We start from the raw sequence: 21,058 nt of genomic DNA, 5'->3' as shown, positions 1-21,058 counted from the left end.
AATCTCTTTGAATGTCCTTGATTTCCAGTTTGGCCTGTCGAATTAGAGTTCTATAAGATCTTGTGTTATCACGGTTAAATCCTCATTCAATGTGTATTAGGATAAATCGAATGTATTTCCAACCATAGAGCTTTAGTTAGCGATATTATGAATTCAATAGATAAGAACTAAACTTCGCGAAAGCGCTAAAGTCATAGCGGAATGAGAAAAGTCTGACAAAATCACGCTAAATCCAAAAGAAGAGCGGGAGTTGTCTGATCGATAGATCGACAGATCTACGGTCATCGTGTGGGTTAAAAGACTGAAGATTAATCCAAAACCGAACGTGATATTTTATTAAACTGGGTTAATAGCTCAGTTAACCTGGGTCGTCTGATTAAAGGAGGTAGATCCGACAGATATCGAGCGGAAAAATGCGCGTACGTTAATTTCATTTTCGAACCCGACGAGTTATCCACTGTTATTTATTCCAGTTGAAGTCCAGCCAATCAGACCCGTTCGTTGTGAAGGGTGCGATCCAACAGTGATCATGTGGTAAAGGTGCGCGCGGGTTATTTCAAAGTTTAGACCCGAGAAGTTATAAACTGCAATTTTATTCCATTCGGTGCCGCGGGGTATTTGGGATTTGGCAATATTTCAGGTAATTTAACAGTTCTGTTGTTCTAAGCAAAATAGCTACATTTAGTGGCGGATGATTGAAACTCCAAGGGAGATATGAGAAGAACTTCCACCTAAATTAGAAACGATAGTCACTCGTTTTGAACAGTTATCCCTTACACCTGCAATCACCCCACCAAAGAGGAAGCCCATCTATGAGAGAATGTCGTTGTCTATATTTTTGCACTCATAAATACCAGTCACATTAAAAAATATATATATTTTTCACCTCCTTAGAAGAAGAATGTCACCATGAGACCTTCACCAACTTGAAGAACGTACTTTTCCTTTCTATTGAGCTATTACGTGGCCTAAAACTCCTAATAGTTTAGGAGAAATTGAATTTACAAGTTAAAAATTAAACTCTGCTCATTAAGCCGACCTCACTAACTTATACATGTCAGCTTGTGTCAAGAGACATGCTTATTCAGAACCATGGGTAGAGTAGCCTATTAATATAGGCTCGGACCTCCTCCAAATATACATATTTTAAGCGAAGATATATAGAGACAGAATGAAGACATGTTCACATCTCGTGAACAGTTAGAAGATAAGGGAATTAAGGAATAGTGATAGCGTGAAGAAGATAGATTATGATGACATATATCAGATTACTAAAATGTGTCTGGGTGGAGCTGTTGCAGTGACAGTTAAGGAGTCGTGCTATTTCGGACCTATGCAGGGTACTCAACAAACTTCGCTTGACTGTGCCTCTTTATTCTCGAACTTCTTGTGATAAATTTCCTTCTGGAGCTCGGACTCCACCTTACCTTAATCGCTTTTGCAGACCTGTATATCCATTACAGTGACAGTCATATTTTTCTTGGCTTGAATTGATAGCTCATATGCGAGGATCTGTGCTACAATCACCAGTGGAGCCTCAATGCTATATTTCAGATCTTTGATATTTCAAACTTGAGGAAAGAAGGGTCGGATTTGAACTTATGGAGGGGTTAGCCTTTAAAGGCTTGAACCTATAACAAAGAACTTGTGGAATCCTTGACAGTCATAAAAACTTGGTGCAGCATAGTGGTAGAATATTATTGCTAAAGTTTTGGTGCAGTAAGGACACTGGTGAAGCCGCGATGCAGAAGTCTTGGTGCAGTCTTGAAATCTTAGTGCAAGAACATTGGTGTAGAATTCATGAAGAAGTGTGGTGCGGAATAGATGGTGTAGTATGGTGTATAAATCCTTGTGTAGAAGTATTGGAATAGATTGAGTAGTGGTCTGGTGCAAGGACATTTGTAAAGAAGAATTGTCGCAATCTAGTGTTGAAGCCTTGGTGTAGCATTGGTCCAATAGTCTTGAGATAATCTAGTGTTGAAATATTGGTGCAGTGTAAAAGAGTTGGTGCAGACCTTTGGAGGTAACTTGAAGTAATCTTTGGGACTGACCTTGGACCAGATTTGAAGAAGGTACAAAACTATTATTAGAGCTAGTGCAAAAATTGGCACAGTTCATTGAAGACACATTGAAGTGTTGTATTGAATATCATAATGCAGTGCTAATGTCATCACAAGGTGATCTTAGAGATTTTGATTAGGTACCATGAAGAACAATGATGACACATTCTAAGTTAAGGTTGTCATTGATGATGTGATGTGGAGACTAAGTGAAGGGATAATTGAAGATTGATTAGGTTCGGTGAAGAAGACTTTGGGAGCCATGAAACCAAACATATCTTGACCAAGAGAAGCTATAGGATTGATGTCCTTGGAGTCGGTGCTCCTAAACTCAAGGTTGGTGCCTTGGATAAGATAGGCTCGAAGCCCTAGAGGTCGTAGCCTCACTAAAGTCCAGGTTGGCAACAGGTTGGAGCCTAGGAGATTGAAGATCGGTGTCTTCATCTAAGGTTGGAGCCTTATATAAATTGAACTTGATTCACTGTAAATATTATATTAATAAAAGCATTTATTCCTGTTGTTCATTTTGTGTTCTAAATATAAGTGATCTAATTGGTAAAAATAATAATTGAAAATAAATATTGATTCACCCCCCACAAGTATTTCCAACAACTCTCTTATCACTAAAGAGGAATCTCATCATTCTACATTTTCATGAACATCATCTTCAAGGAAGTTTAAGGAAGCGTTTTTTAATCAAAAGAAAAGAAGTACACTTACCATAAAGGAAATTTCGTAATCAAAGGACTTATATCTTCAGAAGGAGTTGAAGAAAAGAACATGATCAAAAATATACTTGGGTAGAAAGTGAATAGTTAAAGCATGATATGCCTTGATCAAATAGTTGAAAAAGAAAGTCAAGATCCTTCTAGGTAGATATTTGACATACGACAGCATCACACATCATTGACAAAAATTTCTCATACTATTGTTGATCATCATGATTTCTTGAAGAATGTGAAGTTAAATAATGATGACTTCATAGGGAGATAGAATAAGAAATTCACTTGAAGGACATTACAAATTTGGAGCAACATCGTTTGTTTTGGAAACTTTGATAACAAGGAATAATTTTAATAATAGAATATGATATGACTTCCAAGAAGAATTCACAGTAGAAGTATGTACACTATATGGGCATGAAAAACTAGTGAAATCATGTGACAGTTTGACAATGTGTTGGATTCAATATTAATTAAGAAGAAGCTCACCCATATTAGATGGAAAGAGGAAGCCATGATTAACTCTACTTTGATTGGTTTGACAGGTACTATTGTTACTGATGATTGGGAGTTGTTATATATCTTGGAAAAACGTGAAAGCAAAAGCTTATCGCAGTATGAAGAAAGAAGTAATGAATACCTATGTTATCATCTGTAAAGAAGTTTGGCTCCACATGTTGTTTAAAGAACTACTTGATGACATATTGGATTCAAAACTAGATGAAGATTAACAAAGATCCAGGAAGGTTGAAGTTCGTTATGACGAGATGAAAATGGGAGTCGAACATCTACAAGAGATCTCCATAGAAGAACATGTATTTGATGCATCGATGAGAATTTTATGTGACAAACATAGGCTTGTTGTAACACCCTCCTCCCAAACCTACCCAAGAAACCGGCTAGTTGGGGTAAACATGCGATGAGAGGCCACTATGATATGATTCGACCTCCTAAGTCACGTTAAGGAAGTGGAACCGACGGAAACAAACCATATAGACATTCAACATCAGCATTAGGACCCTTAGGAACCAATGCAACCCTCCCGCCAACCAACCCCTGGATCCCACTAAGCTTTTGGACCACTTGACCTTTGGACGCTCTCATGTTATGGGCATGCCAGCGTCCAGGGACCTCTGGACGCTCTCACAAGCCTGCAAGCCAGCGTCCAGGGACTTTTTTGCACAGTGTTGTGCCAACATCCATGGGATTTGAGCCACTTTTTCAGGCCCAAAGCCCAAGTCACTTCCCAGAATAGAAGGACATCTTCATAACAGTAAGGTAACAGGGAAATGACATTGCAAAAGCAATTACTTGAATAAGACCTTGATTGGACCCCTACAAGCCATGATAGGCATTTCGTCAAACATATCACGAATATGTAATCTAAAGGTGTAAATAACATATATGAGAATAGGGGTCTCATACTTAGCTGAGAATCGCTAAGAAACATTGATGCCTCAACACATCAACTATCATTTCATCCATTAGGTCATAGATACATTGTTCATTCATTTATCAATAGAAACATGATGACAACCATACATGGCTATTGTCATAAACATATATATAACCAGCATAATAGCAACAAAAATACCAATGAAATTGCAGCCATATAAACCACATATAAATTAGTATAATACTCATATAAATACAAGGAGAAATAACTTCATATTGATAATGCAAAATCAAAACCCGAGATGGGACTTCCACGTTCCACCCGACCATAGAATGGTTGAGCCAAATCTCTCTTCTTCCATTCACCGTCGTGCCATATTCCGAGCATGAATATGGGATCTCATAAAACACATCAATCCAAAACCATCCAGGTCTTCAGAGACCAACCACCTCAACCCATAAAACAGTGATTCCACCTCATGGTCGAACATCACCAACACCATAATCAGATCGATCTTTATCCTAGCCATCCAAGGCTCCAAGACTAGTAATTCAACCCACCAAGGGCTCCAAAGCATTTGTCCAACCAAGGCTACTGGACTAGTAACTCAACCCACGTTGTTACAGGGATCCAAAGCGTTTGTACAACCAAGACTCCAAGAACTAGTAACTCAACCCAAGCTAAGGAAACATGAGAACCAACCAAACAAAACAAGGAAATAAACCCACAATCTTCATGGCTATCCAGGAAATGGCAAGACCAATCAATCCATTGTCAATTTAGACAATCCTCCATGCCAGTGATAGATCATGACCAATAATCCACATGCATATGCCATGCATGCCAAAACTAGTGAGGGAAACATACATGCAACTTGGTACCTGCAAGAAAATCTTGTTGTAGTTGTTGATCCCGATGTCCTCTTGCGCTTTCCTACTCTTCCTTTTCCTTCTTGTTCCAAAAATCCAAGTATGCCACACCCTCCAAGAGTGCTCCAAGAAAACTCTAAGTATCCAAGAGTATGAGAGAGAAAGAGAATAATGAGAGAGCTCCAAAATTGAATTGACAAAAGTTTACCAACTAATCCTCAGAAGCCTTTTTATGAATGAGGCTTCTATTTTCTTCATTTTCCATTATTTTCCTTCATTTTCCTCCTCACATGCAACTTGTGACCTTTCACCTCCATTTTCTCCTAATTTCCATTATTTTCATAAATAAATATGCCAAAAATGCCATTTTTCCTTTCCAAAGCCTTAGCCATTGCCTTTGCCAATTTTCTTAGCCATTAAACAATCACAAGTGATCCCCATCACTAGGATTTTACCCAACATTCAGCTTGGAATAAGTGTCCCATCAACCGTGGTTATTATTTTTCCTTTTATTAACTTTTATTACATGGAATTTTCACCAGGGATGTTACAGAACCCTCCCCCTTGGGGGAACACCATCCTCGGTGTTCAACAACACCTATAGCCACAAAATTGTTGTAAGAAAAACATAATTTTGATGGATCTTTATAACTGAGCTCGATGTTATACTTACAATGATGAACCTGCTGAGAAGCAAATCAACATGAAAACATAACAAAAATAACATCATAATAACATGACACCCATACCGCTTATTGGAGCTTTATAACATACCTCATGGCGGTATTTACATCCATGTACATATGTACATATACCAAACATCACCAAAACATGTAGCAAAACATATACTAAGACATATGCCAAAACACCATACCAAAATTGCTTTGCCTCAATCGGAAAACAAGGAAGGATACATAGCCCGCATCTGATCCGCCATTCCCCATGTAGCTTCATCAGGCCCAAAGTGCTTCCATTTCACTTTAACTTGCTCGATTGCTCAGTTTCGGAGCATGAGCACCTTTTTCTTGCAATATACACTAAGGCTCCAGCTGGAATTCTCCATTTGGTTCCACCTACAATACAAACCAATCAATCACATGATCGACATCTCTAACATACTTCTTAAACAATGACACATGGAAAACATCATGGAATTTCACTATTGGAGGCAGTGCAAGTCGGTAGGCTACTGGCCCAATCCTCTCAATAATGCTGAAGGATCCACAAAACCATGGTGTCAGATTGGCACATGATCCAATCCATAAGGAGCTCTTGTTCGGTTTGATGCACAAGTACACATGTTCCCCAACCTAGAACTCCTTAAACAACTTGTTCCAATTTGCATAGCTCTTCTTCCTATCATGTGTTGCCTTTATATTCTTCTTGATCACCTGCATTTCCTGTTCCATATCTGCGAACATGTCTAGTCCAATCAACACCCTGTTAACTGGATCACTCCAACTTACAGGAGTATTGTAACTCTACCCATACAATGCCTCAAATGGACTCATCTTTAGAGATTCTTCATACCCATTGTTGTAAGTGAACTCTACCAATGGAAGATACTCTTCCCAATTTTGTTGTTGATGCATCACATACATTCTCAACATGTCCTCCAATATCCTGTTGACCCTCTTTGTTTTTCCATATGTCTGTGAATGAAAAGTTGTACTGAAGGCCAAATCTATGCCCAATCCTGTAAACAACTCCTTCCAAAACTTGGAAGTGAACTTTGCATCCCTGTTTGACACGGTCTTCTTTGGGATGCCATGAAATCTAACCTGAGAATGTAGAATTCACTAGAACAAAATGTGCAACCTTTGTCAGCTTGTCCATAACAACCATGATGGAATCATGTTGTCTCACTATCCTAGACAAACCTATGATGAAGTCCACGGAAATGACCTCCCATTTCTAATTGGGAATCGCAATCAGCTATGGAAGTTCACCTAGATGCTTACACTTTGCCTTCAGACATTGACAATCAAAACACCTAGCCACAAACTCTGCTAGATCCTCTTTAGGTTTGACCAATAATAAAACTTCTTTATTGCAGTCATTGTCTTCTGATAATTTGGGTGACCCGAATATGGTTTCGAATGAAATTCCCTCAAGGTCATTTTCTTGAGCTCATTGTTATCTTGCACATATATCATGTCTTTCAATCTAACCAATCCATCTGTCGTAAGGCAATAGTCCACATCCTATGTACCTACACCTGTACCTATACCTATACATGTACTTGTACTTGTACGGTCACATGTACCTGTACTACCACATGTACCTATACTTGTACTATGCTGCAACCTGTGCATAATCTCCATATATCTGACATCCTTCTGGCTTGCCTGCAAGATCTTATCCTGTAAGTCTATCCCATAGGAGCTCATAACTGCTAAGTGATTTACCTATATTTTCCTACTAAGAGCATTTGCCACCATGTTCTCTTTACCTTTGATATATCTGATCTCAAAATCAAACTCATTGATCGTAGCCAACCACCGAGCTTGCCTGCCATTAAAATTAGGTTGGTCAAATAGATATCGTAAACCATTGTAATCACTCATCAATGTAAATCTCCTGACCAGAAGATAGTGTCTCCACATCTTCAATGCATGTATAATTGCTTCCAACTCAAGATCATGCATGGGATAGTTTTGCTCATGCTCATTCAGTTTCTGTGACTCATAGCATACCACCTGTCCATCCTGCATAAGGACTCCACCAAGTCCTTTCTTGCAAGCATCTGTGCATACTACAAACTCTTTGTCTGAATCTGCAATCTTTAACACTAGTGCATGTGTCAACAACTGCTTGAGCTTCTCAAAACTAGCCTCACACTCCTTTGTCCATTCAAACTTCTTACCTTTCCTCTGCAATGATGTGATAGGATAAGAAATCTATGAGAAGTTCCTGATGAACCTCCTATAATAGCCTACCAACCCCATGAAAGATCTCACCTCATCTACATTCTTGGAAGCTACCCATTCCATGATGACCCTTATCTTTTACGGATCTACTGTGATGCCCTCCTTGGGAACAACATGTCCCAATTAATGTACCTTAGTTTGAAAGAAACTACACTGACTGAGCTTAGCATAGAACTGATTCTCTCTCAACAATCTCAACACTGCTACTGAATGCTCGGCATGATCTTCCTCACTTTTAGAATATACCAATATGTCATCAATGGAAACAATAACAAACTTATCCAAATATGGATGCAACACACTACTCATCAATCACATAATGTAGCTGGAGCATTATTTAAACCAAATGGAACTACAAAAAGCTTATAATTCCCATACCTGGTCCGGAAATTTGTCATGGGAATGTCTTCCTCTTTGATGCATACTTGGTCATATATGAATCTCAGATCAATCTTTAAGAACATTGTTGCTCCCTTCAACTAATCGAACAAGTCATCAATCCTTGGCAACAGATACTTGTTCTTGATGGTCACTTTGTTCAAATTCCTGTAGTCAATGCACAATCTGAGAGTACCATATTTCTTCCTCACAAACAATACTGGTGTGCCCCATGGTGATACTCTTGGTCTAATGTATCCCTTGTCCAACATTTCCTTCAACTAGAGCTTGAATTCTACCAACTCAGGTGTGCTCATCCTGTAAGGTGCTTTTGATGCTGGAGCTGCCCCTGGAACCAACTCAATAGAAAAGTTTACTTCCCTGTGAAGTGGCAACTCTGTAATTTCCTCAAGAAATACATCCTTGAACTGTTGTAAAACTGGGTACCTACTCAACACATCTGCATCCTCAACTTCCTTACCCTTATCACTATAAATGTGCACGACAAATAACACACACCCTTTCCTACAGCTGCACTTTGCTTGCATAATTGTTACCATCTTAACTGATGTGGATTTCTTCTTTACCTGCAAGACTCTTGGTTCCCCATTGTCATCCACACACTCAATTGCTTTGTCATAACAATCCACCGTGGTTCTATGAAGATACAACCAATCCATGCCCAACAACATATTGTATGATCTTAATGGTAATACATTCAAATGTGCTACGATAGGCATACCATTCAAATCAAATGCACAAGCTCTTACCCAATGATGAACTCGCTTCTTTGTACCTGTAGCCAACTATACTAACCAATATTCTGCATGCAATTCCTTACTTAAACCACACTTATCCACCAAGTCAGGACTAACATAGCTATAATTAGATCTAGGTTCAATCAAAATAGAAATAACTTGATCACAAAGCTTACCGTCCATCTCAATGACAGTTTCCTGATGGTATGCCTGTTTGTTATCCAATACTGCATAAATACGAGGAACGCTCTGACCAACATCCGCAACAGTTTGTGTGTCTTGTGCACTATATATTCGAGGCTTACCACCCTAATATTGTGGACAATATGTTAGGTCCCTATAATACTAGTGATTACCCCATTACTATTGTAGTTGTATTCCTTATTAATATTGTTGAGCCCCTATTGTCCACATATTTTTATTACTGTGCCCCATAGAATCCCTCTATTGTTATTTTTGTGGCTTTATATTATTATTGTTAGGTCAACTGGGTTATATTGTGACTCCATAGACTCCTATATATAGAAAGGAGGTTTTGTCATTTGAATCATCCAAGAATTGTTCATTTTTGTAATGTAAAGGAGGTTGCCCCCTCAAAGAGGCTGAATTCTAAGGCGTTGATCTCTCTTTTCTATCTTTTTGTGAGCTGGTTTCATAACATTTGGTATCAGAGCTTTGGATTCTAGGGTTTCGCTGCTCCAAATAGGTCATCGTGTCATTTTCGCTATAACTTCTTTTCTACCATGTTTCAGAAGCGAAAAAAAAAAAAAAAAACCATTTGAGACGAAATCGCATTGAACCTCAGGTCCAAATTTCAGAGCTCTTCGCGCTATATTTGCGGAGATATGATTTGAGGAAGTTGGTCTTTTTGCAGACTCTTGAATTACATTCCAAACAGGTGACCTGGGAAAATCGTCATAACTTTTCTCTCTAAGCATCGGATTGAAATTTTGTAAGAAGGTACAAAAAGAGGACGGACTGTAGTTTCTTGTAAATAATTTTGAGTGCCATAGGTTGAAACAGTGACACGTGGCACTTCATACAATTTCGCTCTTCTGGAAAGGTCTATAATCAGGTCATCTTTGGAGATTGTGCATAACTCTTTCTTGGAGAATCCAATTTGGATCAGACTGGTGGCATTAGAAAGAGGACACAGAGGGCTACTACAGGTCACAATTTCATAACTGGATGATCCGAAATTACAGAGATACATCAGATTCAATATCAAGCTCCTACAAAGTGAAAAAAGGTGTGTAGTTTTTTTTAAATTTTTGGTTTGAAAAATTAGTTTGGAGGAATTCAAAGGGCATAGTAAAGCATTATTATCGGTAATTGATGCCCTGAGGAAAGAAAATGCAAACACCTAGTAAGAAACCTAAAAGCTCTAGCATGACTCATGAAGAAGAGGAAGAAATGCAACATGATATATCAAAATTACGAGACCAAGTGCAACAAGTGTCACTTGCACAAAAAGTAACAGAATCTAAGATGAAAGATGTAGAAGCTAAGATGGATGGTTTAAAGAAAGGTGTAGAAGCTAAGATGAATGGCATGGAACCTAAGATGAATGGCATGGACGCTAAAATGGATGGCATGGATGATAATATGGAAGAATTGAAGATAAATATGAATAAGTTGCTACAAGAAATGGTCACTAATGGTGAAAGGGTAGTAAAGGAAACTCATGATGACAACAAAAAAATGTTAATCATGATTCCATAGACTCTAATGTTGGATCGAAGACCCACCATATTCCAAAAATTGATATGAGGAAGTTTGATGGCAAGGATCTCGCAACATGGATATTACAGATGGAGCAATTTTTCGATCTCAATAATGTGCAAAACACACAAAAGATATGTATTGCAACTTTATATTTGGAACCAAATCAATTTGTATGGTATCAATGGCTTTGCTCTCGTAAGCAAATTATCACTTGGGAAATTTTTAAGGAAGAATTGACAGCACATTATGAGGATACAAAAAGCAACACTGCTTTTAGCCAATTGATAAGTCTCAAACAAAAGGGTTCAATAATGGAGCATATTGAGGAGTTCCAAAAATTGAACACAAGGGTAAAAAATATTCCAGAGGAGCATAGGATTGATGTGTTCATAGGGACCTTAAAGGATAATATCCAACATGATGTTCGCCTTTGGGAAAATGATTCATTAGAGAAGGCATTCAGGTTAGCAAGAAAAATGGAAAGCAAAATTGTGGCAACCAGGAAGCATACCAGTCACAACTATAAAGATGGAAGTGTTGTTACCCCTAGCCTTCCACTACCTATAAGGTTGACACCACAACAATTGGAAGAAAAAAGAGCAAAAGGGCTTTGTTACAGTTGTGATAGCAAATACACTAAAGGTCATAAGTGTGCTGAGAAGAAATTATTCTACATAGATTGTGAAGAGGAAGAAGAAAAGGAGCAAGAAAGGTCAAAGGAAGATGATATACTCCAGGAACAAAGCCTAGATAAAGAATAAATGAATCCAACCATATCTTGTAATGCATTGGCTGGAATTACCACTCCTCAAACCATCAAGATAGAAGGACAAATCAAGAAGAAAAAGTTAATAGTGTTGATTGATTCAGGAAGTACCCACAATTTTATTCATTGTAAGGTAGTAAAAGAATTGAATTGCTTCCTATATCCAGCACCAGAGTGTCAAGTGATGATTGCAAGTGGAGGAACGATAAATTTCTCTGGAATGTGCCATAATATCAAGCTATCCATGGGAGAATATGTATTGACTAGCCCAATGCTTTCCATTCCAATGGGAGGTGTTGATGTTGTACTAGGAGTCCAATGGCTACAATCCTTGGGTACAATAGCTTTTAATTTTCAAGAACTTTTCATGAAATTTTCTGTCGAAGGAAAGGAAGTTGAATTAAGGGGTATTGCAGGGAAACCAAGAAACATAATCAGCTCTAACGGTATGACAAAGCTTCTAAAAAAGGAACAAAGAGGTGTAATTGCTCAATTATGTTCGCTAGATGTTTCCACATCGGAATCATCTATTTCTCCAGATCTCCAAAAAGTCTTGGACAATCATTCCAAGGTATTTGAGACTCCCAAAGGTCTCCCACCTATTCGTGATCATGATCATGCTATTCATATGATTCCAGGAAGTGTTCCTCCAAACATCAGGCCGTACAGATATCCCTATGCCCAAAAGAGTGAAATTGAACGTATGGTTCCAGAAACGCTAGAGGCTGGTATAATTCAACCTAGTCAAAGTTCTTTCTCTGCTCCAGTAGTATTGGTGCACAAGAAGGATGGATCATGGCGCATGTGTCCGGATTATAGGGAGCTCAACAAGCTCACTATTAAAGATAAGTTTCCCATTCCTGTCATTGATGAATTACTGGATGAATTGCATGGATCAATTTACTTCACCAAGTTGGATCTTCATTCAGGATATCATCAAATCAGAATGAAGACTAAAGACATTCTGAAAACAGCATTTAGAACTCATAAGCATCATTATGAATTTTTGGTCATGCCTTTTGGCCTTACCAATGCACCTTCTACATTTCAAGGTTTGATGAATTCCATTTTCAAACCCTTCCTTAGAAAATTTGTGTTAGTATTTTTTGATGATATACTAATCTACAGCAAGTCTTGAAAGGATCTTGTTGAACATGTTGATAGGGTGGTACAACTATTGGAGGAGAAACAATTATATGCAAAAAGATACAAATGTTTCTTTGGAGTACAAGAGGTGGAATATCTGGGTCATATTGTATCTCATGAAGGAGTTAAGGTAGACCCTAGCAAAATTAAAGCCATTAAGGAATGGAAAATCCCCACATCCATAAAGCATATGCGAGGATTTCTCGGGTTTGACAGGGTATTATCGCAAGTTTGTTAAGAATTATGGGAGAATAGCAGCACCTCTAACAACATTATTGAAGAAAGATGCATTTTCATGGACTCTAGAAGCAACAAAGGCCTTCGAACATCTTAAAGAGGCAATGTGCCAAACACTGGTCTTAGCTACACCGGACTTCACAAAACCTTTATTGTGGAATGTGATGCTTCAAGAAATGGAATTGGTGTTGTTTTAATGCAAGATGAAACACCCATTGCTTTTGAAAGTCATCCAATCAAGGGAAAGTTTTTACACAAAGCTATTTATGAGAAGGAAATGTTGGCAATACTACATGCACTTAAGAAATGGCGACCCTACCTAATGGGAAGACAGTTCAAGGTAAAAACGGATCATGATAGCCTTAAATACTTTTTAGAACAAATATTATCCTCTGAAGAGCAACAAAAGTGGGTCACAAAGATGTTGGGTTATGACTTTGAAATCATCTATAAAAAAGGGAAGCAAAATGTGGTGGCAGATGCACTCTCAAGAAAGGATGAGGATGTGGAAGCATTGTTGTGCACCATTTCTGTTATCCAACCAGATTGGATAAACGAAGCAAGGGAGGAATGGAAGAATGATGAAGAAGTATGGGCACTTATTCAAAAGTTACAAAAAGATTCCAGTACATCTGATACATTTAGCTGGAAAAATGATTCGTTATGGTACAAACATCACTTATACCTCTGTAAGAATTCGCAACTCAAACAAAAAATTCTTATGGAATTGCACACTTCTTCCTTAGGAGGGCACTCAAGATTTTTAAAAACTTACCATAGGGTTAAGAAGGAATTTTTTTGGGATGGCCTTAAATCAGATATTCAAAAGTTTGTGGCGGAATGTTTGGTTTGCCAACAAAATAAAGTTGAAACAATTAAGACCCCGGGTCTATTACAACCTTTATCCATTCCAAGCCAATGTTGGGAGGAGGTTTCAATGGATTTTATCACAGGTTTACCCAAGTCTGAGGGAAAGAATGTCATCATGGTGGTAATTGACAGACTTACCAAGTATGCACACTTTTGTGCATTATCACATCCATTTAAAGCCAGTACAGTTTCTACTGCATTTATGGAAACAATTCAAAAGCTACATGGAAACCCAAAGATTATTGTAAGTGACAGAGATCCCATTTTCACTGGAAATTTTTGGACATAATTATTTTCTTGTCTTGGTACTCAGTTAGCTCATAGCTCATCTTATAATCCTCAATCTGATGGGCAAACTGAGATAGTAAACAAATGTTTGGAAGGATATCTTCGTTGCTTTGTATCTGATAAACAGACACAATGGGTCAAATGGTTGCCTCTGGCTGAATGGTGGTATAACACTTCCTTCCATACAGCAACAAAAATGACCCCATTTATGGCACTTTATGGATATCAACCACCATCCATCACATCATATTTAAGAGAAAATTCTAAGGTTCAAGCAGTGGAACATCACATCGAACATCAACAACAAGTCCTCCAACTCTTAAAGGATAACCTCGTGTTGGCACATAATAAAATGAAACAACAGGAAGATCAACATCGCAGCGAAAGAAGTTTTGATGTAGGCGATTGGGTATTCCTACGGCTACAACCATATAAACAAATGTCCCTCAAGCAAGCTAAGAAGGATAATAAATTATCACCAAAGTATTATGGTCCGTACAAGGTGTTGCAAAAGATTGGTACTATGGCATACAAATTGGAGCTTCCTATAGCGTCTCGAGCGCACCCAGTTTTCTATGTTTCATGTTTAAAGAAGGTTATAAGCGACAAGCTCCCAGTTCAAACAATATTGCAAAAACTTGACGAGGAATGAAAAATTATATTGGAACCGGAAGCAGTCACAGAAACAAGAACTCGACGGCTACGAAATCGATCAATTTCGGAGTATCTCATCAAGTGGAAGAACTTATCCGTTGAAGATTCCACATGGGAGGATGACAATTTTATACAGAAGCATCCAGAACTACTCAAGCGTTGAGGACAACACTTTTTTGAAGGAGAGGGGCATGTTAGGTCCCTATAATACTAGTGATTACCCCATTACTATTGTAGTTGTATCCCTTATTAATATTGTTGAGCCCTATTGTCCCCATATTTTTATTAATGTTCCCCATAGAATCCCTTTATTGTTATTTTTGTGGCTTTATATTATTATTGTTAGGTCGGCTGGGTTATATTATGACTCCATAGACTCCTATATATAGAAAGGAGGTTTTGTCATTTGAATCATCCAAGAGTTGTTCATTTGTGTAATGTAAAGGAGGTTTCCCCCTCGAAGAGGCTGAATTCTAAGGCGTTGATCTCTCTTTTCTATCTTTTTGTGAGCTGGTTTCATAACACAATCTCTCCTACGATGATCCCCTCGATAAGTCCAACATCGCACAGGCTCTTTATTCTGCTCCTCAGATAGATGTCCATGTCCTCTATCTGATGCATCGAAATTCTTAGATGGCGCAACACTCTCTTTATTATTTGTACCCTAAGGTCTTGCTCGTTTCTTATCCTATTTTCCTTTGTTCCTTGCATCACCTTTCCAATCTGGCTTAGTCTCATATCCACGCTTCAATTGTTCATAGCAATGCCTTAGCTTTCGAATGGTCTCCTCCAATGCCTTAGGCTAATCGAACTCAATCCTATCTTTGAATGCAACAGATAATCCACTAATGAATCTCTGAATCTTGGCCTTCTCCTCCGTGAGATAAGGCACATACCTCAATAACTCCAAGAACCTGCTAGTGTACTCCTCATATGTCATCAATCCCATCTTTAGCTCATAGAATTATTTTGCCATGTCATCAAAGTACCTCTCTGATAGATACTTCTTCTTGAATAGCAGCTCAAACGTACTCCAAGTCAAGTCTTACTCATGAATACACCTGACATTCTTCACATCTTCCCACCAAATGTTTGCTTTATTGTTGAGACTAAATGTAGCTACTCTGGATTTCATGTTCTCTAAATAATCATGCAACCTGAAGAACTTCCTCATGCTAAGCAACCATGCCTCTACATCCTATGGTTTCTTCATCTCTCCATCAAATGTAGGTGGCTTTACTTTCTTAAACTCATCTGGCAAGTATCCCCTATCACTCATGTTGTATGGATGATAACGATGACGACCATAGTGCCTATCTAATTATAACTAGAATAATACATGTGCCTATCCCTTCTCCTCTCCGAAGTGTCCAAAAATCTGCCATCTCTAATTGTGTCATCTTTATCTGACCTGTGACCACCATGCGGTCTAGTGCCATATGCCCCATTAGTTCTGTCCTCCTGCTCATAGTTGATCCAACATGGTCCCCGTCACTATAAATTTGACAAACTTTGAAGTATCACTGCATTTACTTCTGGTTGTTTCTGTCGTGCCTGCATGATTCTATCATTATTTTCCTTGCAACTCCTTATTTCTTCCTTTAAACTTCTCAATGTATCTGTCAAATTGAAAGAGTTCCCGACACCATACTGCTCTTCTGGTTTAGAGGGAGAGTCTTTGTAGTCAACCATCTTGCTAGCCATTTGATATTTCTTCCTGCAAGGTATATCATGTCAACTAAACCAATCAAAATAAACCAACATACCTTAGTATAGCTTGGGTGTTACAGATCCATTTGACCTGTTTCATTTTTTAATGAGTTTGACACAGTAAAAGAACTATCCTCATGTTCCTTGTTTCATTTTTTAACGAGCTTGACACAAGACAAGGAATACGAGGATAGTTCTTTTACTGTGTCAACCTCATTAAAAAATGAAATAGGTCCCATGAGCATAGTTCCTTGTCTTGTGTCAAGATCATTAAAAAATGAAACAAGGAATATGAGGATAGTTCTTTTATTGTGTCAACCTCATTAAAAAATGAAACGGGTCCTTGAGCATAGTTCCTTGTCTTGTGTCAAGCTCGTTAAAAAATCAAACCAAGGATATGAGGACAGTTCCTTGTCTTGTGTCAACCTCGTTAAAAAATGAAACAAATGGTATGAGGACAGTTCCTTGTCTTGTGTCAACCTCGTTAAAATATGAAACAAAGGATATGAGGACAGTTCCTTGTCTTGTGTCAGCCTCGTTAAAAAATGAAACAAAGGGTATGAGCATAGTTCCTTGTCTTCTGTCAAGCTCGTTAAAAAATGAAACAAACAGTATGAGGATAATTCCTTGTCTTGTGTCAACCTCGTTAAAAAATGAAACAAGGAATATGAGCAGAGTTCCTTGTCTAGTGTCAAGCTCGTTAAAAAATGAAACAAGGAATATCAGGACAGTTTTTATTGTGTCAACCTCATTAAAAAATGAAACAACTCCCATGAGGATAGTTCCTTGTCTTGTGTCAACCTCGTTAAAAAATGAAACCAAGGATATGAGGACAATTCCTGGTCTTGTGTCAACCTTGTTAAAAATGAAACAAAGAATACGAGCATAGTTCCTTGTCTTGTGTCAATCTCGTTAAAAAAAGAAACAAGGAATACGAGGATAGTTCCTTGTCTTGTGTCAACCTCGTTAAAAAATGAAACAAGGAATCTGAGCAAAATTCCTTGTCTTGTATCATGCTCATTAAAAAATAAAACAAGCTTCCCTGGAGCAAAGTTCCAAGTCGAGTCTTTGAGTAGATCTCGTAAAATCCCAATTGAGTCTTTCACTTGATCTCGAAAATGAACCTTCATTCCATCCACCTGATAGCCACGAGTAATCTACTTAGGTGAATGTAATGAAGCTTGGGGGCATGCACCTAGCGGTAAAGTTAAGTTTCCTTGTAGGTTATGTGAAGGGAATCACCCCATTAACCTTTTTCCTTATCTGGACGAAGTAAAAAAGGTGTTGGATAACCATCCTGCTTCACCGCAGCGACTTCCATCTAGTCACAGGAGACTCTCCCTTTCATCATGATGGGGGCATGTAGACCAATCTCAAGCATAGTTTTTCATTTCAAGCTTGTGTAAAAATGAAACTGAATCCAAGCATAGTTTTTCATTTCAAGCTTGTGTAAACATGAAACTAAATCCAAGCATAGTTTTTTGTTTCAAGCTTGTGTAAACATGAAACAGAATCCAAGCATAGTTTTTCATTCCAAGCTTGTGTAAACATGAAACTGAATCCAAGCATAGTTTTTCGTTTCAAGCTTGACATGTAAACATGAAACTGAATCCAAACATAGTTCCCTATGGTTCAAGCTTGTGTAAAAATGAACCCATATCCACTTTAACCCTCATGATTACCATTCTATCAGCCTTTTCCATCAAATAATCCTTGGTTGTTTTCATCCCACCGCCACCATCCCTTTGGCTGATCATATGCTTTCACTTGGTTGTTTTACCCTTTTTTAGGAACAGTTGCAATGAGTGGTCTTATTAGCCAGCCTCTTCACATAAATCAACATGTTTTGAGAAGTTACAACATCACTGGAACCAGTTGCTATCCTAGACACCACTCATTCCTCAAAGTGGATTCCTCTTTAAGTTCTTTTCAGACTCTCAAAATATGAAAAGATTGTCAAGCGCTGCCTTTTTAGCTCGTTAACAGATTGGAAACGACATGTACTCAGTATAAGTTTAACCCTTTTCCAGACTGAGATATATTATTTATGAAAAAGGAATATGTTGATGTTAAGTTATGGTATGTTCTATGATTATAACAGTTTACTTCTTTTTCTTATTATATTCCACTGATTAGCAATCACATGTACATAAAGTAAAGTGCAGATATAACATTAAACAATTGACATAAAACAAGCCAAGACAAGAGACACAAGATGTGGTGGCTAGCCAGGGACAAACCCCACAATGTGTGGGGAAACCCTTTGATCAAATCTTATTTTATCTTCAATCATTCAGCAGAGAGAAATAGTACAATAAATCTGATTCATATCAGCAGTAGCAAACCCTAGATCAGCAGCATCAACATTAGCGGCTTCATTATCAAACTAGGGCAGACCATATCTCACAAACCAACCGTCGGATTGACGTCATTCCACCACCAAAAGTTTCGACTTCCAGAGGAGGTTCAGATGAACCTACAGCGCAGTTCAGATGAGGAGATATTCTAGGCCACGCAAGTCAATCTTTACTTCTGCAGTTGCAGCTTCAGTTTCAGCAGTTTCCGGCTTCAAACTAGGGCAGTCGATATCTTGCAAACCGTTCGTCGGATTGACTTCATTCCACCATCAAAAGTTGCGACTTTTAGAGGAGGTTCAGATGAACCTAAAACGCAGTTCAGATGAGGAGATCTTCTAGGCCACGCAAGTCAATCTTTACTTCTGCAGTTACAGCTTCAGTTTCAGCAGTTTCCGGCTTCACATGTGTGAGAGAGAGACCCATTTCAGCGCAGTAGAGAAGAGACTCATTTCTGCGCAGTAGAGAGAGAGAGAGATGTGATGAGATGAATGAGTCCAAATGAGGAAAAGTCCTCTTATATATACACAACGTTGGTGGGTGAATAGATGCGACTGTTGGGCTTCTGAGCCTACATGAGTTGTAGGTCGGTTTGATAATAATTCCATAATCAAAATAAATTCATATCTCCATGAATACTTATCAAAATCGGATGATCTTTATATCAATCCTACACCTCTCGACGAGATGAATCTAATAAAAATATTATCAGCCATGAATAAGATGACCCACATGAAGTTTTGCCCTAGTTTCCAATTTTAACACTCCCTCTCAACCATGGAGAACTTCATCTGCAATCTGTCTATCGGCCGTTACTATTCATCCATCAAATGCACTGCCCTGTACAGCCTGACCCTTGCCCTGCTCTGCTCTATTCTGCCTGTTCTGCTTTGTCTTGTTCTGCCCTGCACTGATCTGTACTGTTTTTCTTTGTTCTGCTCTACTCTTGCATTGTTCTGTTCTGCTCTGCTTTTGTCCGAATTATGAAGAAGAAGAAATGATCGAGGATGTATCATACTGACTCAAAGTCAGTCTCAAAGTATGTACCACTGGTCCCATACCAATCTCAACCAACCCAAAGTCAGCGTCTTAATGAGTACAACTCCACTGGTCCTAGACCAGTATCATCCTCCACTGACTCAAAGTCAGTCTCAGAGTGCGTACCACTGGTCCCAGACCAGTCTCAACCGACCCAAAGTCAGCTTCATAGTAAGTACCACTCCTACCACTGATCCTAGACTAGTATCGCAGTCTCAGAGAGTGTACCACTGGCCCCAGACTAGTCTCAACCGACCCGAAGTCGGCGTCATAGTATGTACCACTCTCACTGGTCCCAGACCAGTACTGCACTGACACGAAGTCAGTCTCGGAGTATGTACCACTGGTCCCAGACCAGTCTCAACCAACCCGAAGTCAGCGTCATAGTGAGTACAACTCCACTGGTCCTAGACCAGTATCATCCTCCATTGGCTCAAAATCAGTCTCAGAGTGCGTACCACTAGTCCCAGACCAGTCTCAGCCGACCCGAAGTCAGCTTCATAGTAAGTACCACTCCTACCACTGGTCCCAGACCAGTATCGCAGTCTCAGAGAGTGTACCACTGGTCCCAGACCAGTCTCAATCGACCCGAAGTTAGCGTCATAGTATGTACCACTCTCACTGGTCCCAGAACAGTACTGCACTGACACGAAGTCAGTCTCGGAGTATGTACCACTGGTCCTAGACCAGTCTCAACCGACCCAAAATCAGCATCATAGTATGGTACAACTCCTACCACTGGTCCCAGACCAGTATCATTGATCCCAGATCAATGGAGGTCATTCTAGCGTAGGGAGTACGGTAGATACAATGATGCGTCCATCGGTACTACTATGGTCCCTAACTTCATTTCCCTGCTCATTGATCAGATGAGAGGTACTTCCCATGAGTCCCAGACTGCATGGGTAGGATGCCTCGACATGAGAACTAATCAATCCTGTCCTCACAGGAGAACACATCAATCCTGCTACAATCGCCGTGGAGAACACATCAATCCAGGCTGCCATGGAGAACACATCAATCCAGGCCTCACAGGAGAACTAATCATCCTGCTACACAGGAGAGCGAATCATCTTGTTCCACAAGAGAGTGAATCATCTTGTCCCACAAGAGAGCGAATCATCTTGTTCCAGTGTGCACCACCAGGGGAGGGTGAG

Source organism: Pinus tabuliformis, chromosome X (genome assembly GCF_031772625.1).
Source record: "Pinus tabuliformis cultivar Carrire ecotype Pingquan chromosome X, CPIR1, whole genome shotgun sequence".
Classification (NCBI taxonomy): Eukaryota; Viridiplantae; Streptophyta; class Pinopsida; order Pinales; family Pinaceae; genus Pinus; species Pinus tabuliformis.
Note: the sequence above shows the minus strand (reverse complement) of the source record.